Genomic DNA, 27,623 nt, shown 5'->3' with positions numbered 1-27,623 from the left:
TTCAATAGATGAGTTTAACAGCAGATTAAGTGCAACTAAAGAGACAATTACAGAACTGGGAGCAGTTAGAAGAAACCCATCAGAACAAAAGGCAGTAAGTCAAAGAGATAGAAAATACAGAAGAAAGGGTAAGCAACACAGAGTATGAGAAAATATAACACACATGTGATTGGAACCCCAGAAGAAGACAAAAGAGAGCACGGCACAGAAGCACTATCTGGCTGAGAATTTTCCAAAACTGATTAAAGACATTCAGAAGTCCTAGGAATCCCAAGCAAGATAAAATCAAAGAAATCCACAAGTTGGGCACATCAGAGTAAAAATTACTGCAAACCAAAGATAGGAAATATCTTTAAAACAGTCAGGGAGAAAAAAGGCCAGGTTACTTTTAAAGAAACAACAATTAGGCCGGGAATGGTGGCTCATGCCTGTAATCCCAGCACTTTGGGAGGCCGAGGCGGGTGGATCGCGAGGTCAGGAGATTGAGACTGTCCTGGCTAACACGGTGAAACCCCGTTTCTACTAAAAATACACAAAAAATTAGCCGGGTGCAGTGGCAGGTGCCTGTAGTCCCAGCTACTTGGGAGGCTGAGGCAGGAGAATGGCATGAACCCGGGAGGCGGAGCTTGCAGTGAGCCAAGATCGCGCCACTGCACTCCAGCCTGGGCGATAGAGCAAGACTTCATCTCAAAAAAAAAAAAAAAAAAAAAAAAAACAATTAAATTAAGCTAGGCTCTCAAAAGAAACAATGAGAACCAGGAGACAATACAGTATGATATTTAATGGCTAAAAGAGAATAACTGTCAATTTATAATTCACTGAAATATATCCTTTAAGAATTAAGATGAAATAAACTCATTTTCAGATTCACAAAACCAGAATCTGCTATCAGCAGATGCTCATTAAAAAAAATTCTAAAAAGTATTCTTTTCTAGGCATAAACAATGCCTGACGGAAGGTGGTAGGAGCTGCACAGAATGAAGAGCAACAGAAATTATAAGTATGTGGATAAAACTAAATATTCTCTATATACAATCATAATATTTAATAATATCTTGTGGGGCTTTTTCTGGCTCTCAGTGTCCTGTTTTTATTGTTTTGCAGCAGCACGCCTAACACAGAACATAATTACAAATACTGTGCAAAAGAAGAGCAAGTGCTTAAGTACAAATGGGAGATACAATTCCTTTTATTTAAATAAATACTTAAAAACAACTCAGGTCCTACAAGCATCTGGACTCTAGGTCGGAGCTGGAGTTGCCTTGCCTGTGTGCTCACAATGAAGTCATGATTCTCCCACCCCCAATAATCAATACATGGAATCAGGTGCCAATGGGGAATGTGATCACAATGAGCCCCTTTTCTAGAGCCTACCTCAGCCCTCTACAGATATAATCTCTGGCCAGGACAAAGACAACTGGAATTTCTTGAAGGTTCATAATGTGTAATAGTTAAGTATTCTACATGATTTTCTGGGTTGCCATTTCTATGGAGGAGACATATGCACTTAGGTGACTTTCTTCAGCTCATAATAGAGGACCAGATTTGGCCCCATGCCTCTGAGGATGTTGGACCATGCACCCTTGAAAAAGGCTTTGCCCCTTCATCTTAGGAGAGCTTCTGCCAACAATCATGGGCACTTGTGTACGTAATATCAGCTTCTTTGCACCTGGACTTCATCACCATCCACCTGCACTGTGAGGAGTGGGTAGGAGGCCACGTGGGCCACTGTCATGGCTTGGGCAATCATCCAGCTCATCATGTGGTGGGTGTTCTTGGGGTCAGGGAGCATGCTCTTGGCTGTATCATACACGCTGAGGTAGGTTGCCCAGTACATATGGATGCCCTGCACCAAGACGCTGAAGCCCTCGGACAGGCCTCAGACACCCTCAGGCTTAATCTTCTCCAGGCAATCTGCCTTTTGAGCCCCCACTCTGTGCCCAATTTCCCAACATTGGCTGCCAGGAGGGTTCTGGTGAATTCCAGGGGGTAGAAGCACAGGGAGGTGGCCCCAGCCGCCCCTCGGGAAGCCAGGTTGCCTGCAAAATATCTCCAGAACTGTGTGTGCTTGTGCATGCCTCCCAGAAAGACCTGCTTGTACTTATCCCTAAAGGCAAAGTTGAGGGCTTGCATGGGGAAGCAGTGAATGGTGCTGGCCAGGCACCCCTCCAGAAGGACAAATGCCCTGCCCCTTGGGGATGTGGACTTTGCAGCCCACCACACCACGCTTTTGTACTGGGTCGCCACAATCTGCTTACTGGCATGTTGCACCCTCAGCAGTGCCTTGACCGACTCAACTCGGGTCGCTGTCCTCTTGGAAACAGCAAGGGTAATGCCTCAGGCCAGTAAGTCCTTGACAAAGGAGTGTGGCCTGTTCCATCCTGCTGGCCAGCGGGCAGCGGAGGGAGGGAGGGAGCTGTTTGCTCAGCTCTGCTGCTGCTAGGACCAAAAGGCTCTCATGGGATTTTAAATAAATATACGCAAAATTAAACTGCATACAGATTGTATATACAAAACAACTGCATATAGATTGAAAAAGGGAAAATGGAATAAAAAGTTTTAAGTTTCTTATATTGTTTGGGAAGAAAATAAAATTATCAATGATTTTGATCACTGAAGGATTCATGTTATAATATCTAAAATAATCACTAAAAGAAAAGCTTTATAAGTGTTTAACTTCTAACATTATTGAATTAAAAAATTCAATAATATAGATAATCCAAAAATTGACAAGAAAGGAGAAAAAGAAATAGAATATACAAGACTGAAAGAAAGCATAGAGTAAGATGGCAAATGTTTAAGCCTAAAAAATCAATAATTAAATGTGAGTGAAGTAAATGTGCTAATTAAAATACAAAGGCTTTAAGATTTGTAAAAGTATATGATGCTTACAAGCGGCACATATTACATCACTCTCATTAATAAAGCAAGCAGATGAAACATTAGTAAGGACATAGAAGATTTAAACAGTCTGATGAATAAACTTGATTCAATGAGCATATATAGAACCCTGAATATAGCAAATGTAAAACAGATATTCTTTTTAAGCAGAACACAGAATATTTCTAAAAACTGACCAAATATTGGACCCTAAAACAAGTCTCAACAAATATCAAAGGACTGAAATCATATATTCTCTAATCATAGTGGAAATTTAAGCTAAAAACCAGTTAAAAAAAAAAAGGTTAATTAGAAAATCTAGGGTTTTTGATGCTCTCTGCTCCTCTCGTTTGACAGGCAGCTCTTCTCACGCAGCACCAGCCGTGTCCCTGAGACACCATGGTGAAAGTGAAGGCTGGAAAAAACGGATTTGGCTGTATTGGGCACCTGGTCACCAGGGCTTCTTTTAACTCTGGCAAAGCAGGTATTGTTGTCATCAATGACCCCTTCTTTGATGTCAACTACATGGTCTACATGTTCCAATATGACTCCACCCATGGCAAGTTCCATGGCAGCATCAAGGCTGAGAATAGGAAGCTTGTCATCAAGGAAATCCCATCATCATCTTCCAGGAGTGAGATCCCACCAAAATCAAATGGGGGTGACACTGGTGCTATGTTGTTGGGTCCATGAGCATCTTCACTACCATGGAGAAGGCTAGAGCTCATTTGGAGGGGAGAGCCAAAAGGGTATTTATCTGTGTCCTTTCTGCTGACACCCCCATGTTTGTGATGGACATGAACCATGAGAAGTAAGAAAACAGCCTTGAGATCCTCAGTAATGCCTTCTGCACCACCAGTTGATCACCCCCCTATCCAAGGTCATCCGTGACAACTCTGGCATTGTGGAGGGACTCATGACCACAGTCCATGCCATCAATGCCACCCAGAAGACGTGGGTAGATGGTACCTCTGGGAAACTATGGCATGACGACCATGAGGCTCTCAAGATCATCCCTGTATCTACTGGTGCTGCCAAGGCTGTGGGCAAGGTCATCCCCAAGCTGAATGGGAAGATCACTGGCATGGTCTTCCATGTCCCCACCACCTACGTGTCAGATCTGATCTGCCATCCAGAAAACCCTGCCAAATATGATGACATTAAGAAGGTAGTGAAGCAGGCACTGGAGGGCCCCCTCAAGGGCATCCTGAGCTATACTGAACACCTGGTTGTCTCCTCCGACTTTAAGAGAGACCCACTCTTCCACCTTCCACGATGGGTCCAGCACTGCACTCAATGACTACTTTGTCAGACTCAATTCCTGGTATGACAATGAAAATGAATCTGGCTACATCAACAGGGTGGTGGACCTCATGGTCCACATGGCCTCCAAGGAGTAAGTGCCCAGGACCACCAGCCCCAGCAAGAGCACTAAAGGACAAGAGAGGACCTCGGCTGCTGGGGAATACCTGCTGCACTCAAATCTAACAGAATAAACAGACATGCAAAAATCTCTTCTTGACACAGTTTCCATGCCAGACTCCCTGAAGAGGGTGGCGCCTGGAAGGCCCCATCTTGTCACATACCATCAATAAAGTCCCCTGTATGCAGCCAAAAAGAGAAAGAAAGAAAAATAAAATACTGAGATGTTTTGAATTTTTTAAGAAGAAATACTTCTAAATAATCCATAGGTCAGGAAAAAATATCTGCACTAGAAATTAGAAAACATGTAGAACTGAATAAATGAAAATATGACATATTGAAATTCATTGCATACAGTTAAAGTAGTGCATAAAGGGAAATCTGTAGCCTTAAATGCATATATATATAATGCATATATATACACACATACATATATAAAAGCAAAAAGGCTGAAAACAACAAGAATTTCAAAATGAGTAGAAAAGGAAATGATAAATAACATAAATTAATGAGATAGAGGGCAAACATTCAATAGATAGGTCACTAAAGCCTAAGTTGGTTACCTAAAATAACTAATGAAATTGATTAACTTCTAACAAAACTGACAGGAGGAAGAAGGGACCAAGACAACACAAACATGATGGCACAGATCATTAATGTCATGAATGAGAAAGAGGACATCACAACTGATGCACATATTCATAATTCCCTGACTATAAAACTGAACATTTTAATTAAGTGGAAAGTATTATTTAAAGAAATACGATTTACCAAAACTACCACAATAACAAATTTAAAAATTAGATAGTGCTATAACTATTAGGTTGTGCCACAGGAAAGTACCCTTTTGGTAGGTCAAAAACACTCTAATATTAAAATAATTGAAAATCATCCCACAAAGAAAAATCCAAGCCTAGAAGCCTTCACCAGAGAATTCTTAAGGAAAAAAATAATGCCAATCTCTTAATACAAAATCTTCCAGATAATGGAAAAAGAGGGAACACTCCACAACTCTTTTTTAAGCCCAGCATAACTTTGAAACCAATCTGACAAGACTGATATTAGTGAAAAATGATAGGCAAATCTAACAGAATAAAGAGACATGCAAAAATCCTATATAAAAACATTACAATAGAATAGCACAATCTATACACTGATGCATGACTCCTTGCTCTCCCAGCGGAAAGTACTAAGAATAAAATGTAAAATGAATGAATGACCATGATCGTAAAAAATTAATAGATCATGTCCAAGTTGGATTTATTCTAGAAATACAAAGTTGGTTGAATATGTGAAAAAAAAAAATCGATCAACATCTAACAATACAAAAATATATATGGAACAAGGTAATTCACTACAACATTTTTTGTAATTTTAAAATATTGGGGCCAGGCACGGTGGCTCACGCCAGCACTTTGGGAGGCTAAGGTTGGTGGATTACCTGAGGTCGGGAGTTCCAGATGAGCCTGACCAACATGGAGAAACCCTGTCTCTACTGAAAATACAAAATTAGCTGGGTATGGTGGCACATGCCTGTAATCCCAGCTACTCTTGGGAGGCTGAGGCAGGAGAATCACTTGAACCCGGGAAGCAGAGGTTGTGGTGAGCTGAGATCTCCCCATTGCACTCCAGCCTGGGCAACAAGAGCGAAACTCCATCTCCAAAAAAAAAAAAAGTACTGGAAACACCCTAAATACTCATACAGAGGAGAGTGGTTGAATAAATCAAGGAATACTATGCAGGTATCAAAAAGAATAAAAGTCAGTTGCAGCAGCACACGCCTGCAGTCCCAGGAGATGGGAGGCTCACTTGAGCCCAAAAGTTCAAAAAGAACCTGGACAATACAGTGAGACCCCATCTCTTAAAAAAAAAAAAAAAGGAATGAGGAAGATTTCTTTAGTGATTTGGAGTGATTTTCAGATATACCATCAAATAAAATGTTTTTAAAAAGCAAAGTGTGCCTTTACTATAAGAAAAAAGGAATATCAGAAAACATACATGTATCTGCTTATTTGTGCAAAAGAAATATAGAGATTCTAAAGAAAACTAAATAAATTGGTTACCTTACAAGCCATGGGTGAGAAAGGATGGGAAGCCAGGAAGAATAGGAACAGGTTAGTAAGAATTGAGGTAGTGACAATCTGAATATATCTTTTTGTATATATTCAGCCTCTCAGAACCATAATGTTTCACATAATTGAACCTCAGTGCCATGGAGTGAATGTTTGTGTTGCCTCAAAATTCCTAAGTTGAAATCCTAACCTTCAATGTGATGGTATTATGAGGTGAGACCTGTGGGAGGTAATTAGGTCATAGGGTAGAACCCTCTTTAATGTGATGAGGCACCTCAGAGTTGTCTCACTCTCCTTTCAACACATAAGGATATAAGGACAGGAAGTTCACTGTGCAACCTGGAAGAAAGCCTTCACCAGAACTTGAACACGCTGGCATCCTGATCTAAATGTCCAGCCTCCAGAACTGTGAGGAAATAAATGTTTGCTGTTTAAGCTACATAATCTATGGTAATTTGTTATAGCAGCCCAAACTAAAACATGAAGTAACTTTCAAAAACAGTATTTTGACTATACAGTGAAAGGATAGGAAAAAAAAAAAGAACCATATACAAATATAATACTCTAGTTAGTAAATTTTATTTTCATAGAAGTACAGGTTAGCAATTCTGTAACTACAAATAAGTGAATACATTATAGATAATGAGAACCAGGTTTCTCACTATCAGAAAAAAATTAGAAATACAGAAAGGGAGAAGGCTAGAATAAACCTTGTGATGTCGAAGTACAATTGGAGGTTTCAGTATGAACTCATGATTTTAGGTAAATAAATTCACTGAGTACTGGACTATAACCGAGAGACTATAATAAATATCCAGAAGTCCAATATTGATATAAAATAATTGAATAAGTAAATAAATAGGGGAGATGGGACATCTCTTCCTTTAGAAGAATTACAATGGGCCAGGCATGGTGGCTCACACCTATAATCCCAGCACTTTGGGCGGCTGAGATGGTGGATCACCTGAGGTCAGGAGTTCGAGACCAGCCTGGCCAATATGGTGAAACCCTGTCTCTACTGAAAATACAAAAATTAGCTGGGCGTGGTGGTGGGTGCTTGTAATCTAAGCTACTCGGGAGGCTGAGGCAGGAGAATTGCTGGAACCCGGGAGGCAGAAGTTGCAGTGAGCCGAGATCGTGCCATTGCACTCCAACCCAGGTGACAACAGGGAGACTCCATCTCAAGAAAAAAAAAAAAATACAATGAATAAGTGTAGAAGGACTGAGAAAAATTAGACCATTAGATCAACACCACAGCAATAATTACTTCAGGCAAGATTCACTGATGACTCAAATCAGTAGGCAAAAGTGAGGAGAAACAGGAAATTGGCAGAGACTCAAAGTATCTCCCACAAGAGAAAAAAGTATCTCCCCTAAATGAATAAATAATAATTTTACAATGGAAAAATCTGGTACACTATCTTAATCAAGTGATCAAGGTTAACATCACCAGTAATAAGATTAATGGACATCCTACCTCCCAGTACAATCCACTGAGACAAGGAAACAGCATCATTTTTGTGGTATTCTTGCCAAAAATACATAATTGCAATCAAATCATGAGAACATTTCAGATGAATCCAAAATGAGAGATATTCTACAAAATAACTGACCAATATTCATAAAAAATGTCAAGGTCATAAAAGATAAAAAACAAATAAAGAACTATTATAACTAACAGCAATGTGGCATCCTGGATTGAATCCTGGAACAGAAAAGGAGCACTAGAGAGAAAATTCAAATGAGCTCTGTAGTTTAGTTAAAAGTACTGTACCAAATGGGTGAAAAATCCGGCTCAGGACATCAGAGCCTGAATAGGGTGAAGAGGCCATGCATCATGTAAAGGCACAACCTAGCACAGGGCATGAGAGCCCAAAGCAAGAGGAAGAGGGAAGCTACACAATGGGAAAGTCCAATACGAGGAGTCAGAATCCAAGAAAAGGAAGGAAGGTGTCCACGTTGCAGTGAACAGACTCTGCATGGCACAAGGTTTCCAAGGCTAAATGGAGTGACAGTGACATTTACAAAGGGAGGTGGATGATTGGAAAATAATTACATACAGAAGGATTGATCAAATAGTAAATACAACAAAGATAAAGTTTTTCTCACTTTTGGAAAATAGAGTTAAATATGGTAAGGGAAAAAACAGAATTATTTCTGTTGTGATAGCCTATAACTAGAGGTATCAGCATGACCTCATCATGGTTTTCAATATACATGTAGATAAACACATATGGAAATAAATATGAACATGGATGTACACATATGTACACATACACAGACCCCTATGTATGTAACATTCATACGTTTCTTAGCTCTCCAGAAGGCCTGGGAGCCATAACACTTTATAAGCAGTAACTAAACCTAGTACTAGGTGTTGATTTCTAAATATCATTTCCATTAGAAGAAACCAGCCCTACCTGGAAAAACAGCTGATTCCAGAACTAGGACAGAGAATGTATAAAATGAGCCTGGAATGTCTTTTTGTGTCAGAAAGTAAGGAAATACTTAAAGAATGACAGGGGCATGTTAAAAGGATACAGAAGTCAGCTTAAATAGGATTCCTCTGGCCAAACTGAGGGCAATTTGAGCATCAAAATAAATAAAGAGATTTGTGTTTGTAAAGGTTAACTCAGGGAAAGCTTCTGAGGCAAGGAAATTAAAGCTGAGTTTTAAAACTGAACAGAAACTAGAGGCAAAGGTATGTGAGTGTATATGTGTGTGTCTGGGTGAGAGGGGGAGAGAGAGAAAGAAAGAAGTGGGGGTATTTGGAGAAGGCGGGGCACTGACAGGGAAGACATTCCAGGTAAAAAAGACAGACTAAACAAACGAGGGCAAATTACTATACTATACAAAAAAATGAGAGCAAATTACTATACAGGAGCAGGAGCAGGACTAATGTATACATGTAGCTTTGCTACTTTTTTCTAGTATTGACTTTAATAAGCCACTTGTATTGTCTGAATATGTATTTTTGTGCTGTTTTATGATAGTCCCGAAAAAATGAATATTCATTTTGCACCTTAAAATTGGAAGTTGAACTAAATTCTCCCTTTCAGCTGAAAATTCAAGAGTAAATATTATTCTGACTAATCTAATCCACCTTCTCCCATTCTCCTAGCATATCAGTAAACAAGCCTCTACTCTATTGGATCTAATAGAAAAAAGGGCTTTGTGTCTATGAAGCACCAGAGATGTCTGGTTATTATTCAATCACAACAAATTGTTCGTATGAGAAATAAAAATACAGTAATGATATACATAATTCACAAACCAACTGCAGGGGCAGCTCTCTAGAAGTAAAATTAAAGCTATACTAACTCTGAGTGAATCCCTACCAAAAAGGGCCTAACTTAATGAGTCAGTTAAAACAACTTTGAGTACTACAGTATTTTACCAAACATATAAACAAGTTAACTCTTCTTCCCTTTTTTTATAATGTTATTTATACATTCAGTTTATCTCTAGAATTTCTTCTCTAGCAGCTACCACTTCTGTTCATTATATTTTCCAGCTTGCTTTCCATCCTCTAAACCAGTGGGCTCCAAATTTTGTTTGACTGTGACCCACAATAAGAAGCACGTTTTATAACATCACCCAATTCATATATACATATACACACATATGTGTACATACACACATACATATAAACTGGAACATTTGTTTCATAAAAGAGTGCTTGTTATTATTATATGCCATACACATTGATATTTTTCTGTCGTAATTCATTTTTTTTAAATGCTGATTTTGGGCCCACTAAATAGAGCTTTATAATCCATTAATGGACTGCAATCCAGTTTGGAAAACACTACGCTAAGCCACCCCAATGTCCCACAAAGCTATTGCTTTTTAGTATCTCTTAAGCTGCACAGTGTAAAGGCCAAGAGGGCTGACTCTTGGGTCCAAATCCTGGTCTGATACCTAGCTTTGACCTTATTCATTCTGACCTTGGGCAAGATACTTAAATTCTCTAAGCTTTACTTTTCTCATCTATAATCTAAGAATAATAATATCACCTATGGGGATGGTAATAATACCTAGATCTTACACAGTTGTGAGATTTAAATGAGATAATTAATCCATACAATATTTACCACAATGCCTGACATACATGAAAATACCAATATGTTATTATTATCACATGTTCTATCAATCCAACAGAGAAAACAAGTTCTACTAATCCAGAGAACAATTTGCCAGAGAAAATTAGTAGAGAAGAGATTACTGGTAACTCCTAATTATGCCTGGCTTATTTGGAAACAATACAAGGTGTGCACAGAGGAAAACAGTATTTAGTATGTAAAATATATTTTCAGGATTTTATAATCTTTGCTCATTTATTACATGTCTAATCACATTTTCTATATTATACACATTTGAATAGGAATATGAAGTTATTCAAAAGATTTCACTCTTCCAGTGTAACTCACGTGATCTAAACTACAAGAAGTAGCTTTTAGGACAACTTTCTAAAACTCCTATACCTTACCATTCCTGATCCACTGCTTAGGGATCTGTCCTCCTAAAGTCATATCTTCTCCTTTAAGACACAAACAACTATGAATGTATTACTGCCTGTAGACAAAAGGAAGTGGTTATTTGCCTGTTCTGCAATTTAAGTTAAAAAAAAAAAAAAGTAACCTCTATAATCAGGAAGGCCTCCTTTTCTCTGAAAGTTATTGTGAAATAAAAACATTACAAAAAAACCACGTTTACAAGATAACTGCTGAGACACTGCTCAGGTAGCCACTGAGCCCCAATATGCATGGGGTACTACGTTTGGGATATGAGCAAGGATAAAACAATTCATGATCTCAAGTAATTAACAGTCTCCTGAAAAGTACAATAACTTAGTTGGGTAGCATATCGTTTGGTGAGGTATTATCTTCACCCTTTTTTTTTTTAAGAAATAGGGTCTCACTCTGTTGCCCAGGCTGGAGAGCAGTGGCATGATCATAGCTTATTACAACCTCAAATTCCTGGGCTCAAGCGATCCTCCTGCTTCAATCTCCCAAGTAGTTAGGACCATAGGCACAGGCCACTATGCCCAGCTAATTTTTTATTCTTTTAGAGATGGGGGTGGGGCTGGGTCTTGCTATGTTGCTCAGCTGGTCTTGAACTCTTGGCCTCAAGGGATCCTCCTGCCTCAGCCTCCCAAGCAGCTGGGATTATAGGCATGAGCCACAGTGCTCAACTATCCTCACCCATTCAGCCTCTGTCAACTAAGCAAAAAAAAACACAGGAACAGGGCATCTTTTAAAGAATTAAATTTAGTTTTATTTAGAAGTCTTACTGAGGACTGTTACCTAGGAGTCTTTCAGAGAATTTTTGTTAGACTGTTCCAAAGTAGGGTTTTAGACCACAGTTTATATATTGGTAGTGGCAGGTTTGTATGTGCTTAGAAGTTATAGTAGAGCAAAATCTCATTAAATTTTGGGTGTAAGGGTATATCTGGTTATATATTATGGAGGCATAATCGCTAATCTTGTTGGACATTATCTTATGTGCAGAAAGCGGCAACGACTAGAATCACTAAACTTGCCTTTCAAAAAATGCAGTGATTTAAGCTAGAGATGTGGGAAACTGTTCTATCCTGTTTATTGTCTTTAGGGCCTTTTTTTTTTTTTTTTTTTTTTTGGAGAACTATGCTCAGTTACTGAGTCAGGGCCTTTGTGAAATTCTGGCAAGTAGAACGAGCAAACATTCTCATTTTCTTACATTTGCTGCTTTGTCTCACACCTCTAATACCTTTGCTTACTAGAATTCTATTCACTCTTCTAGGCTATGCTACAATGTCAACTTCTCCTCCTATGTTGCTCATAATAACAGCACCTGCTCTCTCCTTCCTTAAACTTATTCAAATATTCCAATGCTCAGGCAGTATATAAATACATACACCATGTCACCATGTACCAGTCATTGTCTTAGGCATTAGGGACACAAATTGGAACAACAATTTAGAGCTCTAGTCTAGCAATAATCAGCGTCCAAATCTACCCTCCCGGTTTCACTTCCCAACATACTGTTCCATGAACCACTACACTTCTGTTAGACTGTATTTACTGCTCACATGACACAATTCTCTGCTTTTGCTCAAGTTGTTCCCTCAGCTGGAATGCCTGAGCCCCATCTCTAACTGTAAATAATAAAAGCGAAACTTATTGAGCATTTACTTTGTGTCAGCATGGTTCTAAGCATATAGCATGTATTAACTAAATTTTCACAACAACTACATGAGATAGGTATTATTATTATCCTTAATTTCTAGAATAAGGAAACAGAAAAGTTTAGTATTTCACAATGACATAGTACCTAAAAAGCAGCAATGAGAATGGAATCTCTAGGCTTCAAACATCCTTAGTTCTGTTAAATAAACTCACCCCATCCCATTCTGTTTTTGCTGGACAAAGTCCTTCTTAAGGAATAATAATATAAACTTTTCTACAGTTTGGAGATAACGTAGGAAACAGAAAGAATGAACGCCAGAAACTCTGGTCAGGAAACTTGGGTTCAAAAGGAGTTAGTATCACCAACTACCTCATGGTTCCACTGTGAAAATCAGGGGAAATAAGATATGTAACAACGCTGGGAATCCAATGAGATCGGGGGTCCTCAGTGCAAAACTATTTTCGTACTAATACTGAAACATAATCTGCATTTGTCATGTTTGCAATGATGCTGTAAGAGCAATGGTGGTAAAACTGTTGGTACACGAGCACAAATCAAGGCAATGGCACCAAACAGAACTGGTAGTCACTAAATTCTTCACCACTACATGCTTGCAGAGAAAAATAAAACATTCCTATTTATTTTAAGAATGCCCTTGAAGTAAAGCAGTAAACATTATCAAATTTCGACCCTTGAGTAAATATTTTTTAAATACATAGTCTCTGTGACAAATGGGAAGCACACACAAAGTACTTCTGCTACATACTAAAGTATGATGGTTATCTCAAGGAAAAGCATTTGTGCAAATGTCTGAGTTGTGAACTAAGGGGCACTTTGTTAATAGGATATCATTTTTACTACAAAGAACAAATGACAAATTAAATTATTCACTCTTGGGTGTCTGGCAAACATTTCCCTGAAAATGAATGAAGTGAGTTTGTCATTTCAGGAAAAATTGACAGTATTTGTTGCCAAGTATAAAATTCAAGCTTGTAGACAAACATTAGAATTTTGGAAAACATGTATTCACCAGCCACCATGACCCTGACAGATTCTGAAAACTTAAAGCCTTTTCTGATAAGTTTGGAACAATATCAACAAATGTAATTTTTTTATGTCATAAAATGAAATGTGTCAATATTTGGAAGATCCATATAATTCAGTAAACCAATTTGATTTTCAAATAACCAATGCATGATGTTACAAAATCATACAAAGCATAAAAGATCTATTCAAAGTGCCACACAAACCAACGGATTTTAATATGATAGAGTATTTTTGTACATCAATCTCATTAATACTATTTCAGATTTCACATGGCAACTAAACTTTAAGTAACTATCACTTAAATTTTGGTGAAGTATCAAAGAATATTTGCAGTTATCTAAAAAGGCTATTAAAATATTCCTCCCTTTTCTAACCACGTTATCTGTTGAGGCTACATTTTTATATACTTCAATCCGAACAACTCATCATAATAGATTGCATGCATAAGCAGATGTGAGAATCCAGCTGTCTTCTATTAAGTCAGACGTTAAAGAGAATTGCAAAAATCTAACATGATGTCATTCTTCTCACTATTTGCTTGGGAAAATTATTATTTTCTCATTAATGTTAGTATAATGGGTTTTTTGTTGCTATTTTAAATAAGCAAGTACATGTTTTCAAAATCCCTCAGTTTTAATTTCTAAACTGGCAAATTAATAAATATAACCCACATAAACAAAAGCTGTTTAAAGTCCTTAAATAATGTTAAAAAGTGTACAAGGATGCTCGGACCAAAAAGTCTGGGAACTGCTGGTATATAGTACATGTAATATCTTACTTGATTGCTTCTTCCACTAGAATGTAAGCTCTTAGAAAGCAGAAGCTTGCCAGCCTTATTCATTGCTGTATCTCTGGCATTTTGCAAAGTGCCTTGCACATTTTCGTGTCTTGCTCATTATGGATCTGTGGGTAGTTACACTACAAATAGCAGGATGGATGCTGAATACAAATATCCGACTTAGATAATTAGATGGTTCAAAATGCAACTGACTATAATTTGGAACAAGTTGGGACATGTTGAGTAATCAGATGGTGTGTATATATATATATATATATATTTTTAGAATTAAAATCAGCTCACATGAATTCAACCTAAGATGGTATTTTTTAAAAAGGTAAAAAGAGGTGAGGAGAGAGAATGACCAATTCACATGACTAAGACTAAAGTGATCTAAGCCCATGCTTTGATATCCAGGAAGTCTGAGTCATTATTTAAATAAACTGCTATCATATTAAGAACAGAGGTGAGATCAGATTAGACAGATCTGTGTGCCTTACTACACCTTGGATATGCTTCTGTCAAAGCATCTACAACACTAGAATGCTCTAATTTGTTTACATTTTTTTCCCTTCCCTCACTCAGCTATCCCTGAGGTTGGGATAAAATCTGATCTATATTTTCTTCCTTTCTTTTTTCTCTCTCTCTCTTTTAAGATAGAGTCTTAAAAAAGATTCTATTGCCCAGACTGGAATGCAGTGGTGCTAACATGGCTCGCAGCAGCCTCAACCTCCCAGGCTCAAGTGACCCTCCTGCTTCAGCCTCCTAAGTGGCTGGGACCACAGACAAGTGCCATACTGGGCTAATTTTTTTTATTTTTTGTAGAAACAGGGTCTTGGTATGTTGCCCAGGTTGGTCTCGAACTCCCGGGCTCAACCTATCCTCCTACCTCCCAAAGTGTTGGAATTACAGGGGTGAGCCATCACACTCAGGCTGATCCACATTTTCTTAATTTTCAAAGCCTGACATTTTCTTAGCAACTAATTGGTAGTCATAATTATAGGACAAGTGATAATTTGTCACCTTTTCAAATGCTATCTTCTCAATGAACTCTTCTAAACAGCATAGACTAAAACCTGGCCCCCTAATCCAGCATTCCCAATTCCCATTATCCTGCACTACCTTTTTCTTTTCTCTATTATACTTATCCCTTCTAACATATACAGTCATGGACTGCAATAATGACATTTTAGTCAAAGACAGACTGCAGGCTGGGTGCAGTGGCTCACTGTAATCCCATCACTTTGGGAGGGCAAGGTAGGAGGACCATTTAAGCCCAGGAGATCAAGGTTGCAGTGAGCCATGATCATACCACTGCACTCCAGCCTGGGTGACATAGCAAGACCCTGGAAAAAAAAAAAAGAGAGAGAGAGAGAAAGAGAGAAACAGAGGAAGGAAGGAAGGAAGGAAGGAAGGAAGGAAGGAAGGAAGGAAGGAAAAAAGAGAAAAGAGAAGAGAAAAGAGAAAAGGAAAGGAAAGGGGAAGAAAGAAAGAGGGAGGGAGGGAGGGGAGAGAGAAAGGAAAGAGAGAGAGAGAAAGGAAATGGAAGGAAGAAAAGGAGGGAAGGAGGGATTGCATACATGACAGTGGTCCTGTAAGATTGTAATTCCTATCACCTAGTGACATAGTCATCCTGATGCTGTCCTAACTTTGTAGGGCAATGCATTATGTGTTTGTGGTGATGCTGGTGTAAACAAATCTACTGCTCTTCCAGTCATACAAAAGTACAGCATGTACAATCATGTATGGTACATAATGCTTGACAATGATAATAAATGACAATGTGACTGGTTTATGTATTTACCATACTATACTTTTTAACCTTATTTTACTTTATACTTATTTATTTTAGACAAGGTCTCACTCTGTTGCCCAGCTCATCGCAACAGCCCTGACCTCCCAGGCTCAAGCAGTCCTCCCACCTCAGCCTCCTGAGTAGCTGAAAATACAAGGTGCATGCTACCTGGTTAATTTTTAAAAAGTATCTGTAGACACAGGGTCTCGCTATGTTGCCCAGGCTGGTCTCAAACTTGTGGACTCAAGCAGTCCTCCTGCCTGGCCTTCCAAAGTGCTGGGATCATAAGTGTGAGCCATTGCACACCCAGACTCTTTATCGTTATTTTAGAGTGTATGCCTTCTATTTATTTATTTTTTAAAGCTGTAAAACAGCCTCAGGCAGCTCCTTCAGGAGGTATTCCAGAAGAAGGTATTGTTATCATAGGAGATGACAGCTCCATGCCTGTTATTGCCCCTGAAGACCTTCCAGTGGGACAAGATGTGGAGGCAGAAGACAGTGATATTAATGTTCCTGACCCTGTGTAGGCCTAGGATCATGTGTGTGTTTGTATCTTCATTTTTTTAAAAAAAACTTTAAAACATAAAAAAAATCTTAAATAGAAAAAAGCTCAGAGAATAAGGATATAAAGAAAATATTTTTGTATAACTATACAAGATGTTTGTGTTTTAAGCTAAGTGTTATTACAAAAGAGACATGAAGTTAAAAAAAATTAAAAAGTTTATCCAGTAAAAAAAAAAATTACAGCAAGCTAAGGTTAATTTATTATTGAAGAAAGAAAAAAATTTTAAATAAATCTAGTGTAATCTAAGTGTACAGTGTTTATAAAATCTACAGTGGTGCACAGTAATGTCCAAGGCCTTCACATTCACTCACCACTCACTTACTGACTCACCCAGAGCAACTTCCAATCTTGCAAGCTCCATTCATGGTAAGTGCCCTATACAGGCATACCATTTTTTATCTTTTATACTATATTTTTACTGTATCTTTTCTATGTTTAAATACACAGATACTTATTATTGTGTTACAACTGTCTACAGTATTTGCTGCAGTAATACGCTACAGGTTTGTAGCCTAGGAACAATAGGCTATCTCATGTAGCCTAGGTGTACAGTAGGCTATCCCATCTAGGTTTTTGTAAGTATACACTGTGATGTTGGCACAATGATGAAACTGTCTAATGACGCATTTCCCAGAACCGATCCCCATCATTAAGCAACACATGATTGTATACTTACTCGTGTTTATTTCTCCCTCCTGCCTCTGAAACGTAAGCTCTCTACCAAGGCAGGGATCTTTATTTGTTTTATACATTGATGTATCCCAAGTCCCTAGAATAATGCCAGGCATATAGGTGCTCAATAAATATTTGTTGAATGAGGAATGATGATCTGCTAATTTATTATTCAGTGTAGAGTTCCATTATTATATTTAGAGACTAAAAATAGATTTCCTAAGAAATCTTTATTTCGCTTAATGATCCTGCCACAATTGGATCCTTCAATAATTTATGAATAGTTTTAGCTGAAGTCTCCAAAACTGTCAGATAAAACGCAGGCAAGTATTTACAGAAGTGTTTCTCCCCCACAACTTCCACTTCGACGGTATGAGGCAATGCTGTGAGTCTTCAGAACAAAGTCAGCACTGTAGTGGGCAACCGGGTATCAGTGATTCATTCAAAGCAGACAGTGAAAACCTATGGGTTCTTTTCAGTTCATTCCAAAATTACATGCTTCTAAGTTAAATTCTTCCTAGTCAATGGAAAGCCTCACCAAATCCATCTGTGAATATATCCTAAAAATGTAGCTCCTAGAGTAAATATTTCCTATCTTAACTCTAGGCTTCAGAGAAGGCTTAATCTCAGGTCATTATTTAATTTTGAAAACTAGAAAAGTCAGGATTTGAGTTTTTAATCTTTAAGACACATTAATATAATACTGAAAGGACTAGAAAAAAATGTTAGAAATAGGATGGTTTTAGAGAATTCACTCAAATGTTAACAAGGAGGTTGCTTTGGCAGAAAAGAATCCAGAGAAAGGGAGAACAGGAAGCACAGGAAGCTTAAAAAGCTACAGAAAGAATGAACCTGGCTCATGTCATTGACAGGAGATAAAGAAAAGATGGAATCCAATGGACATAGTAACTCATCAGATATAGAGAGAATGTAGGGAATGTAGACATAGGCAAACAGAATGCTTCAAATTTGGCTAATTGGGTAAATGGAAGTGCTGTTCCATAACACAGAGAAGACAGGAAGAAAATCAGATTAGGAGGTGGTAGGTTACCAAAATTTTATTTGGGGCTGGAAGAGTCTTCAGACTCAATTAATCCTGAAATTTGGTAAACTTGACCTCTGCAAGAATCTTATTAAAAGAGGTTTTACTGAATTTATTAATTTAACCTTCCTTCTTTAGGAAAAGCCAAAACATAAAATATATCTTTAACATATTCTGGGGAAGAAAAGAAAAGAAAGATGACAGGAGGTAATTAGAAGAAGCTAAAGCTAAATCTCAATTCATGAGGAAAAATACAGAACTTCAAAAATACCTGTCCATTGATTACCAAAGCTAAGAGTTTCAGAAAGGAAGAATATTACACATCACTCAACTTTTGAGTAAGTCAATGAAAGGAAAGAGAGCGAGAAAAAAAATGCCTGTTAGAAAATTCAGGAAAGAAACTAAAGCAAGGCCAAAAATATAAATCTACAGGAAAAAAGAATTTGCTACTTAATTCTTTTGTTGACTTCCAAGGCAAGCAAAGCCAAAACAGATGTGGCCTAACGGAGTAACAGAACCACATTTTAAGAAATTATCATGATTGATTTATGTTACTATAAATAAAATTTCAGAAAATTCTCTAGAATTTTCTGAAAATAGATGTTATTCTTTACACATTACAGGTAAGGAAGCCCTTTAGCTTTAAAAAGAATATGCAAATATTTCCTCAGGGTATAAGGTAGAGTGAAGGCATTTCTGCATTATAATCTTTTAATATTCCTGGTAAACAACCTTTCTGAAGGCTTCACTCTTTGCCCCCAGTAGCTTTCCAAGGACTTCTGCTGAGGGCAAAGAACCAGCAGTAAGCTGCTTCCTCCCTCTCTATATTTAGCAGAAGCTGTTAATATAATATCTTCACCTTTCTTTCAGACAGCATATAGTCCTAGACCAAGGCTGCAATATAAACTCAGACATAATCCAAGTACATTCCACAAGCTTTAACTCCATCTCATAAAACACAGTCTATATACAGTAAAATGTCACTGATTCAGCCCTCCCTACATTTAGGACTTATAATGATTTATACCAAATAACTATGCTTAAATCAAATTCATTAACTACAAAGTGTAAAAACATTTTTAAAAATTCTTTTAAAAAAGTTTTTTAGTTTATTTTTTAGAGACAGGGTCTTGCTCTGTTGCCCAGGCTGGTGTGCACTGACACAATCATAGCTCACAGCAGCCTTGAACTCCTAGGTTCAAGTGATCCTCCCACCTCAGCCTCCCAAGTAGCTAGGATTATAGACGCATACCACCATGCCCTGGTAATTTCAGAAAAGGATCACGCTTCTTTGCCCAGGCTGGTCTTGAACTCCTGGGCTTGAGCAATCCTCCTGCCTCAAACTCCCATAGTGTTGAGATTACAGGCATAAAAGCTACCATGCCTGGCCCAAGAAATTCTTAATGATGACATGCCAAAAAATATATATTAGACAACAATGTTAAACTGAGTTCTAGTTTCTATATATAAAGCTAGAAAAGGTATTTCTTTTCAGATAGGCTATGACTCAGGTTCACTTCTCTCTACCATGAACCAACCTGTCCACACTGCTAAAATTCAATTGTACATTGCATTTATGGCATTACCCTGATTTATCTCATTAGTTGAAAATGTGAATTCCTCAAAACTTTTGTAAGCTACCTAAAAACTCCCACAGAAAGAACATGGTCAAGCGTCAGTTTTTATACTTTAAATAGTCATATTCCATTCATAGTCTATCCACTGACAATCAGGATGTACCCTGTGTAAGTAAAAGCAACCACCGTTACTGCCTTGGTTCAAACCTTCACCATCTCTCACCAGAGCCTCTGCAGTAAGCTCCACACTAGGCTCCTTGCCTCCAATCTCACTTCTCTTCACTACTGGCTCCTAGTGTTCCCTCTGAGCCACATATGTGATGAGGAGGCTTCCCTGACTAAAATTGCCTTTTTCTAATTTACAGAAAAGGTGTTTTAACCTATCATTCTGGTGTATGAGATCTTTGATGATCTACCTAGTTCCAGTTCAACTCAAGCCTCCTTCTCCTCACCTCCCGTGTATTCTAAAATATAGGACACTTCTCACATTTCTCAAACAACTCATCCTTTTCCACACTTCCAAGCTCGTGCACACACGGTTCCCTTTACTTAGAATGTGCTGCCCCTTTCTCTGCAGGTTGCTAAGTGATCCTTCTTTCCACTTCCAGCCTTGCCAATCTCCACCTCTATTTTATCCTTCAAAACCCACATCAAACATTCTCTCTTCTGTGAAGCTTTTCCTTGCCTCTACTAGTTTTATCTTCAACATTTCCATAGGTCTCTATAGCACTTATGTTGTACTGTAATTATTTGTTCCAAATTACATACTATGCATAAGTTATTTGACATTCTGTGCTTAAGTTTCCTCATAGTTATCTTTTGGGTTGTTAAAATAATTAAATGAGAAAATGTATTTAAGCCTTTGGTACAGTTCCTGCTGCACCAGCTGCTATGCTCATCAGTCATTCCTCCTTTCAAACTGAGATGCCCTGAATAGCACTCAATCAGTTCTGTATCCCTTGTGCCATCCTCAGTGTGTGGGATTTTCAAGGACCTATTTTGGGTTATCACCAGGCCAAACCCTAGACTAGAAAAAGGAGAAATGGGGAATCCTAGAAACAGCAGCAGCATTATCACAAGTAAATTCATACAGAGTAACAGCAGCAGCTAAGGTGTTTCGAGCCCTGCTATTTGCCAGGCACCATGTTGAGTATTTATATGCATTTCTCTAATCTCACAACACTTCTAGAGTAAGCACTGGCATCCTTATTTTACTGGTAACCTCATGCTCTACATTCAGTCTTCTCTGGAAAGCAGGACTTCTGCAAAGGAGGAGTAAATATGACAAAACATATTGGTTTGTTTCCCTCAATAATCTGGAATACTCCCTCAGTTGACATAGTAAGAGAACTGTGCGTTAGAACAGGATTAAAATTAAATTGGGTGCAGGTTAATGTTTGACTCCCTGACCCTTAAATCCATACGGGGAGCATCCCTAGGCCTTTCTCTGGCCAGGTTTCCAAACCTCCCAAACACTTGGTGACAGACTTGCTCAACTCATGCCTCATGCCATGACTCAAGCCCATCTTTTCCAACCAAAGCCCCAGTTCCTTTGCCTCAGCTGGGTCCCTGCCCTGGTGCGATCTGGGCTCACTGCAAGCTCCGCCTCCCAGGTTCACGCCATTCTCCTGCCTCAGCCTCCCAAGTAGCTGGGACTACAGGCACCCACCACCAGGCCCGGCTAATTTTTGTATTTTTAGTAGATACGGAGTTTCACTGTGTTAGCCAAGGTACTGGAATTACAGGCATGAGCCAGCAACCCCGGTGAAGATTTCCCTCTTTTTGAAAACTTGGTCTCGGCTGGGCACGGTTGCTCACGCCTGTAATCCCAGCACTTTTGGGAGGCTGAGGTGGGTGGATCATTCGAGGTCAAGAGTTTGAGACTAGCCTGATCAACAAGAAGAAACCTCATCTCTACTAAAAATACAAAGTTAGCTGGGCATGGTGGCACATGCCTGTAATCTCAGCTACTCTGGAGGCTGAGGCAGAAGAATCGCTTGAACCTGGGAGACGCAGGTCGCGGTAAGCAGAGATCGCGGTAAGCAGAGATCACGCCATTGCACTCCAGCCTGGGCAACAAGAGCGAAACTCCATCTCAAAAAAAAGAAAAACCTGGTCTCAGCTGGGCATGGTGGGTCACGCCTATAGTCCCAGCACTTTGGGAGGCAGAGGCGGTGAGATCTTGAGGTCAGGAGTTTAAGACTAGCCTGGCCAACATGGCAAAACCCCCATCTCTACTAAAAATACAAAAATTAGCTGGGTGTGGTGGCAGACACCTGTAATCCTACCTACTTGGGAGGCTAAGGCAGGAGAATGGCTTGTACCTGGGAGGTGGAGGTTGCAGTGAACCAAGATCATGCCATTGCACTCTAGCCTGGGCAACAAGAGCAAGACTCTGTCTCAAAAAAACAAAAAACAAACAAACAAAAAGTGGTCTCAACACACTGTTCCTGGACAAAAAAAAAAAAAATTAGAAAGGAAAATAAAGTTGAACAGTATTCCACTGTGTATACATACACATTTTCTTTTCTTTTCTTTTTCGTTTTTCTGAGACGGAGTCTTGCTCTGTCACCCAGGCTGGAGTGCAATGGTGTGATCTTGGCTCACTACAACCTCTGCCTCCTGGGTTCAAGCGATTCTCCTGCCTCAGCCTCCTGAGTAGCTGGGATTACAGGCATGCACCACCAGGCCTGGCTAATTTTTGTATTTTTAGTAGAGATGGGGTTTCACCATGTTGGTCAAGCTGGTCTTGAACTCCTGACCTCGTGATCTGCCCGCCTCAGCCTCCCAAAGTGCTGGGATTACAGGTGTGAGTCACCACGCCCGGCCACACATTTTCTTTATCTGTTCATCTACTGATGGACAATTAGGGTGATTCCGTATCTTGGCAACTGTGAATAATGCTACAGTGAATGAGTGAATGTGGGGAGTGCATTACATATCTCCTCAACATACTGATTTCATTTCCTTTGGATGTATGTTGGCCCTCTGAATCTGCAGGTTCTACATCCGTGGATTCTACCAATTAAAGATCAAAAATATTTTTAAAAAGAAACAATTAAAAATAATAATACAACAATAAAAATAATACAATTTTTTTTTCTTTTTGAGACACAGTCTTGCTCTGTCACCCAGGCTGGAGAGCAGTGGCATGATCTTGGCTCACTGCAGCCTCTGCCTCCCGGGTTCAAGCAATTCTCCTGCTTCAGCCTCCCCAGTAGCTAGAATTACAGGCGCCCACCACCATGCCTGGCTAATTTTTGTATTTTTGTTAGAGACAGGGTTTTGCCATATCGGCCAGGCTGGTTTTGAACTCCTGACCTCAGGTGATCTGCCCACCTTAGCCTCCCAAAGTACTGGGATTACAGGTGTGAGTCACCACCCCTAGCCAAAATAATACAAATTTTAAAAGTATAGTATGATAACTATTTACATAGCATGTACGCTCTATTAGGTACTGTAAGTAATCTAGAAATCTATTGATGGTTTAAAGTATATAGGAGAACAGGTACAGGTTTATGCAAATACTGTGCCATTTTATATAACGGGTGTGGGCATCTGCGATTTTGGTACTGGGGATGGGGAGTGGGGGTCCTGGAACCAATTCCCCACAGATACTGGGGAACAACCTTATACTCAGTAGTGGAATTGCTGGATCAGATGGCAGTTCAATTTTTAGTTTTTGGAGAAGCCTGCATCCTGTTTTCCATAAATGGCTGTACTACCATTATTTTAATTAGTAGAAAAACAGAAAAATTAAAATGGCAATGGGAATAATAATAAACATAAGTTTAATAAACATAATACAACCAAGAAATCATTAAGGAAGCTGAAAACAGTAAATCTTTATCATTGGAACAATCCATAGAATTTGACCAATCAGACTCTGGTCCATGGCCTATATGTTCATTTTTGAAGGAAAGGAATAAAATGTATAAATAAATCTTATGAATAAATATTTTCTCTAAAAGGCAAAAAGTCATTAAGGACTTTATAGTATGTTGTAAGAATATACCCTCCTATACCATGCAAGTCTTTGTTCAACTCACACAGTCTACTTCCACGCATTTTTTTCAGGTACATTATATACAAAGGTAGGGAAATGCTTTTGTCTATACATCTTAATTTACTCCTCACACTAATACCTAGCAAGTGATGTGTTCCAAACTGAAAAAAATGTTACTTAATATATAACAGCAGTTTCTGAAATAATAGCATTAATGAATAAGTCTGTTTCTTTTTACTTTCAAAAAAGGAGGATATAAAAAAAGATGAACAACAACAAAAAAATGGTCAAAGGAATAAACAAGTCACCCAACAAGAAATAAACAAACATGTCAAAATATATTTTTGCAGTGACATTGAGTTGGCATGCCTTTAAAATTATAATACTAAGTGCTGATGAGGGGTGTGATGAAAACAGAGAAGAGTAAATGCAATTGGGAAGGCTGTTTCAGGAATATTAAAAATATTTATGCCTTTAGTTCTGACAAATTCTTTTATGAATCTAAGTATCCTCAGTTAACCAGAGATTTGGTTAAAGACTAACCAAACAGAGAAAATGGAGAAAAATGTGTACAATACAGATGAGAGGCTAAATATATTATTTATAAAATGAAATATTATGCAACTTTTAAAAACCATGGTTTTTTTTTTTTTTTTTTTTAGAGAGGGTCTCACTCTGTCACCCAGGCTGGAGTGCAGCAGTGCAATCCTAGCTCACTGCAACCTCCGCCTCCTGAGTTCAAGTGATTCTCCCACCTCAACTTCCTGAGTACTGCTGGGACTACAAGCACGTACCACCACACCAGCTAATTTTTTGTTTTGTTTTGTTTTTAAGTAGAGACAGGGGTTCACCATGTGGGCCAGGCTGGTCTCGAACTCCTGGCATCAAGTGATCTACTCCGCTTTGGCCTCCCAAAGTGCTGGGATCACAGGCGTGAACTACCACACCTAGCCAAAATCAAGTTTTCTTAGAACATTCAGTGTCATGGGGAAAGGATCATGACATAATACTTAGAACTGAAAATCTGGATTACCTATTTATGCAGAATGACTCAGTTTTTTTTTTTTTTTTTTTTTAGATGGTCTCTCACTCTGTTGCCCAGGCTGGAGGGCAGTGACAAGATCTTGGCTCACTGCAACCTCTGCCTCCCGGATTCAAGTGGTTCTACCAGCCTCAGCCTCCCAAGAAGGTGGTACTATAGGCGCTAGCCACCACACAGGGCTAATTTTTGTATTTTTAGCAGAGGGGGGGTTTCGCCATGTTGGTCCAGGCTGGCAGAATGACTCAATTTTATAACACACATTCATACACACACAGAGTAGTCCCCCTTTATCATAGGAAGACCCCCAGTGGATGCCTGAAACTGTGGATAGTATTGAACCCTATATGTACTATATATTTTTTCCTATTACATACTTGCCTGTAATAAAGTTTCTTTTATAAATTAGGCACAGTAAGATTAACAGCTAATAATAAAATAGAACAATTCTAACAATATGCCAGCATCACCACTCTAGTGGTCTGGCACCATTATTAAGTAAAAGAAAGGCTACTTGAACACAAACACTGCAGTACACTGCAACAGCAGATCTGATACCAAGAGGTCTACTTAGTAAGTGACTAATGGGCAGGTAGCATCATCACCATAGATAATGGCACAAAAGGATGATTTGCACCCAAGTGGGATGGAGCAAAACAGTGTGCAATTTAAAACTTATCAATTGTTTATTTCTGGAGTTTTCTATTTAGTATGTTCAGACCACAGCTGACCACAGGTAACTGAAACTGTGCAAAGTGAAATCTCAGATAAGAGGGGATTACTGTAAACAACTGAAGGATCAGAAGGAAATACACAAGCATGCTACTAACAATTATCTTCAAGTGGTAGTATTATGAATGATTATTAGTATCATCTTTATACTACTTCATACTTTTCCCAAATTTCTAAAGTGAGTATTAATTTTACTACTTAGAAATTATGGAAAATGGAATGTTGGAATAAAATGTACATTATTAACAAAAAATAAAACTATCCTCTCTAACCTTGATAGCTATTAAGTCAAACAGTCCATAATTAGTTAAACCTGGAAAGATTATAACTTCAAATATTTAGGCAGGATCTTGTACAGAAAGCAAATAAAGAAGAAAAGTACATCAGTGAGGTCCAACCCTCCTCAATAATACAACAAACTCCCAATAGTGAATTCAGTGGCATTTTCCTAACACCTATTGAAATGATAAAATCTAATTAGAAAATTAGTTATAGCTGATTTGCTTCCCTTACATAAAGTGTGGAAATATTTTATTATTTGGTTTCATTTTGGAGAAGAATTATCACATGAAAATAAAAAATATGAAACAACAGAGGAAAATTTTTTAAAATCAATAGTCCTACTGATAATGACCTCTGTTTACTAGTGATAGTATTCAGATAGCAGAACACCTTTAAGCCTGCAACCACAGTTTATAATTTACTAAATGATTAATGATGCAGATGTGCCTTGCTAAACTGATCGATGTTAATGCAGTAGCAGTGATGTTGCCATAATATACTTGATCAATATAACTTCTCTGAATTAAACACTTTCCTTCACCATAACATCAACAACTAGTTTATTTGTAGTAATTTTGCTTTTTTTTTTTTTCTTTTTTGGAGACGGAATCTTGCTCTTGCTCTGTCGCCCAGGCTGGAGTGCAGTGGCGTGATCTCGGCTCACTGCAACCGAGAAAAAAAAAAAAGTTCCCTGTAAAGTCTTTTGAAAATGAAGGATTATTTTATGGAAAACTAATCACATATATACCCTTAATTTTTATCTTTAAAATTTTATTTGTTTTTCACACATCAGATTTGCTTAAGGCAAGACTTGCCTAATATATAGGTTAGGACATACAGACAACCCAAATTCAAGGGCAAATCGCTTACCTCTGTGTCTCACTTCTCTTTATTTATAAATTGAGGACAATTCCTTCTTATGTGTAAGTGGTTGTTATGAGGGTAAACTGGAATAACATGTTAAACCACTGGATCCAGACACATGGTTCTCAACTTAAGAGTGCATTAGAATCACTAGAGTGGACCCATTCCCAAAGTTTCTGATTCAGCAAGTGAGGCGCAGAGCTCAAGAATCTGCATTTCTAACAAGTTCCCAGGTGATGCTGACCCTCTGGTCGGGAACCACACTTTGAGAATCCCTGATGTAGACCTACATGGGCATGAATCTTGGCTCTGCCACTTAGCTTCTCTGAAACTCAGTTACTCTAACTCTAAAACTAGACATAAAGCTATCTCACAGGCTATGGAATTTAGGAATTACGTAAGTAAGGTACAGTGCCTGTTACACAGTGCCTGGCTCATAACATTTATTTAGTAGTAGTAATAGTAGTTGTTACCACTACCACCAACACCAATACCGCCACTAATATTTCTACGAAGTAATGGAACATGTAGAACATTAACAATGCCAAATTGGGTTTTTTTTGTGATTTTTAAAATTGTATTTATCACGTACAACATATTTTGAAGTGTATATACATTGTGGAATGGTTTGATCTAGCCAATTAACAAATGTATCACTTCACATAATTATCATTTTTGTGGT

At 38.4% G+C, this 27,623-nt stretch overlaps 1 protein-coding gene and 1 pseudogene across 6 annotated transcripts in view; one reads left to right on the top strand and one right to left on the bottom strand.

Annotated features, from left to right (window-relative positions):
* Positions 1-27,623, bottom strand: part of OSBPL9 (oxysterol binding protein-like 9) — a 175,821-nt gene that overhangs the window by 77,051 nt on the left and 71,147 nt on the right. The gene's annotated exons all lie outside the window — the stretch shown is intronic.
* LOC105534852 lies at positions 3,280-4,280 on the top strand (annotated as a pseudogene).

The sequence above is a fragment of the Mandrillus leucophaeus genome, unplaced genomic scaffold (assembly GCF_000951045.1).
Source record: "Mandrillus leucophaeus isolate KB7577 unplaced genomic scaffold, Mleu.le_1.0 Scaffold14, whole genome shotgun sequence".
Classification (NCBI taxonomy): Eukaryota; Metazoa; Chordata; class Mammalia; order Primates; family Cercopithecidae; genus Mandrillus; species Mandrillus leucophaeus.
This window is presented reverse-complemented; position numbering and strand designations above follow the sequence as displayed.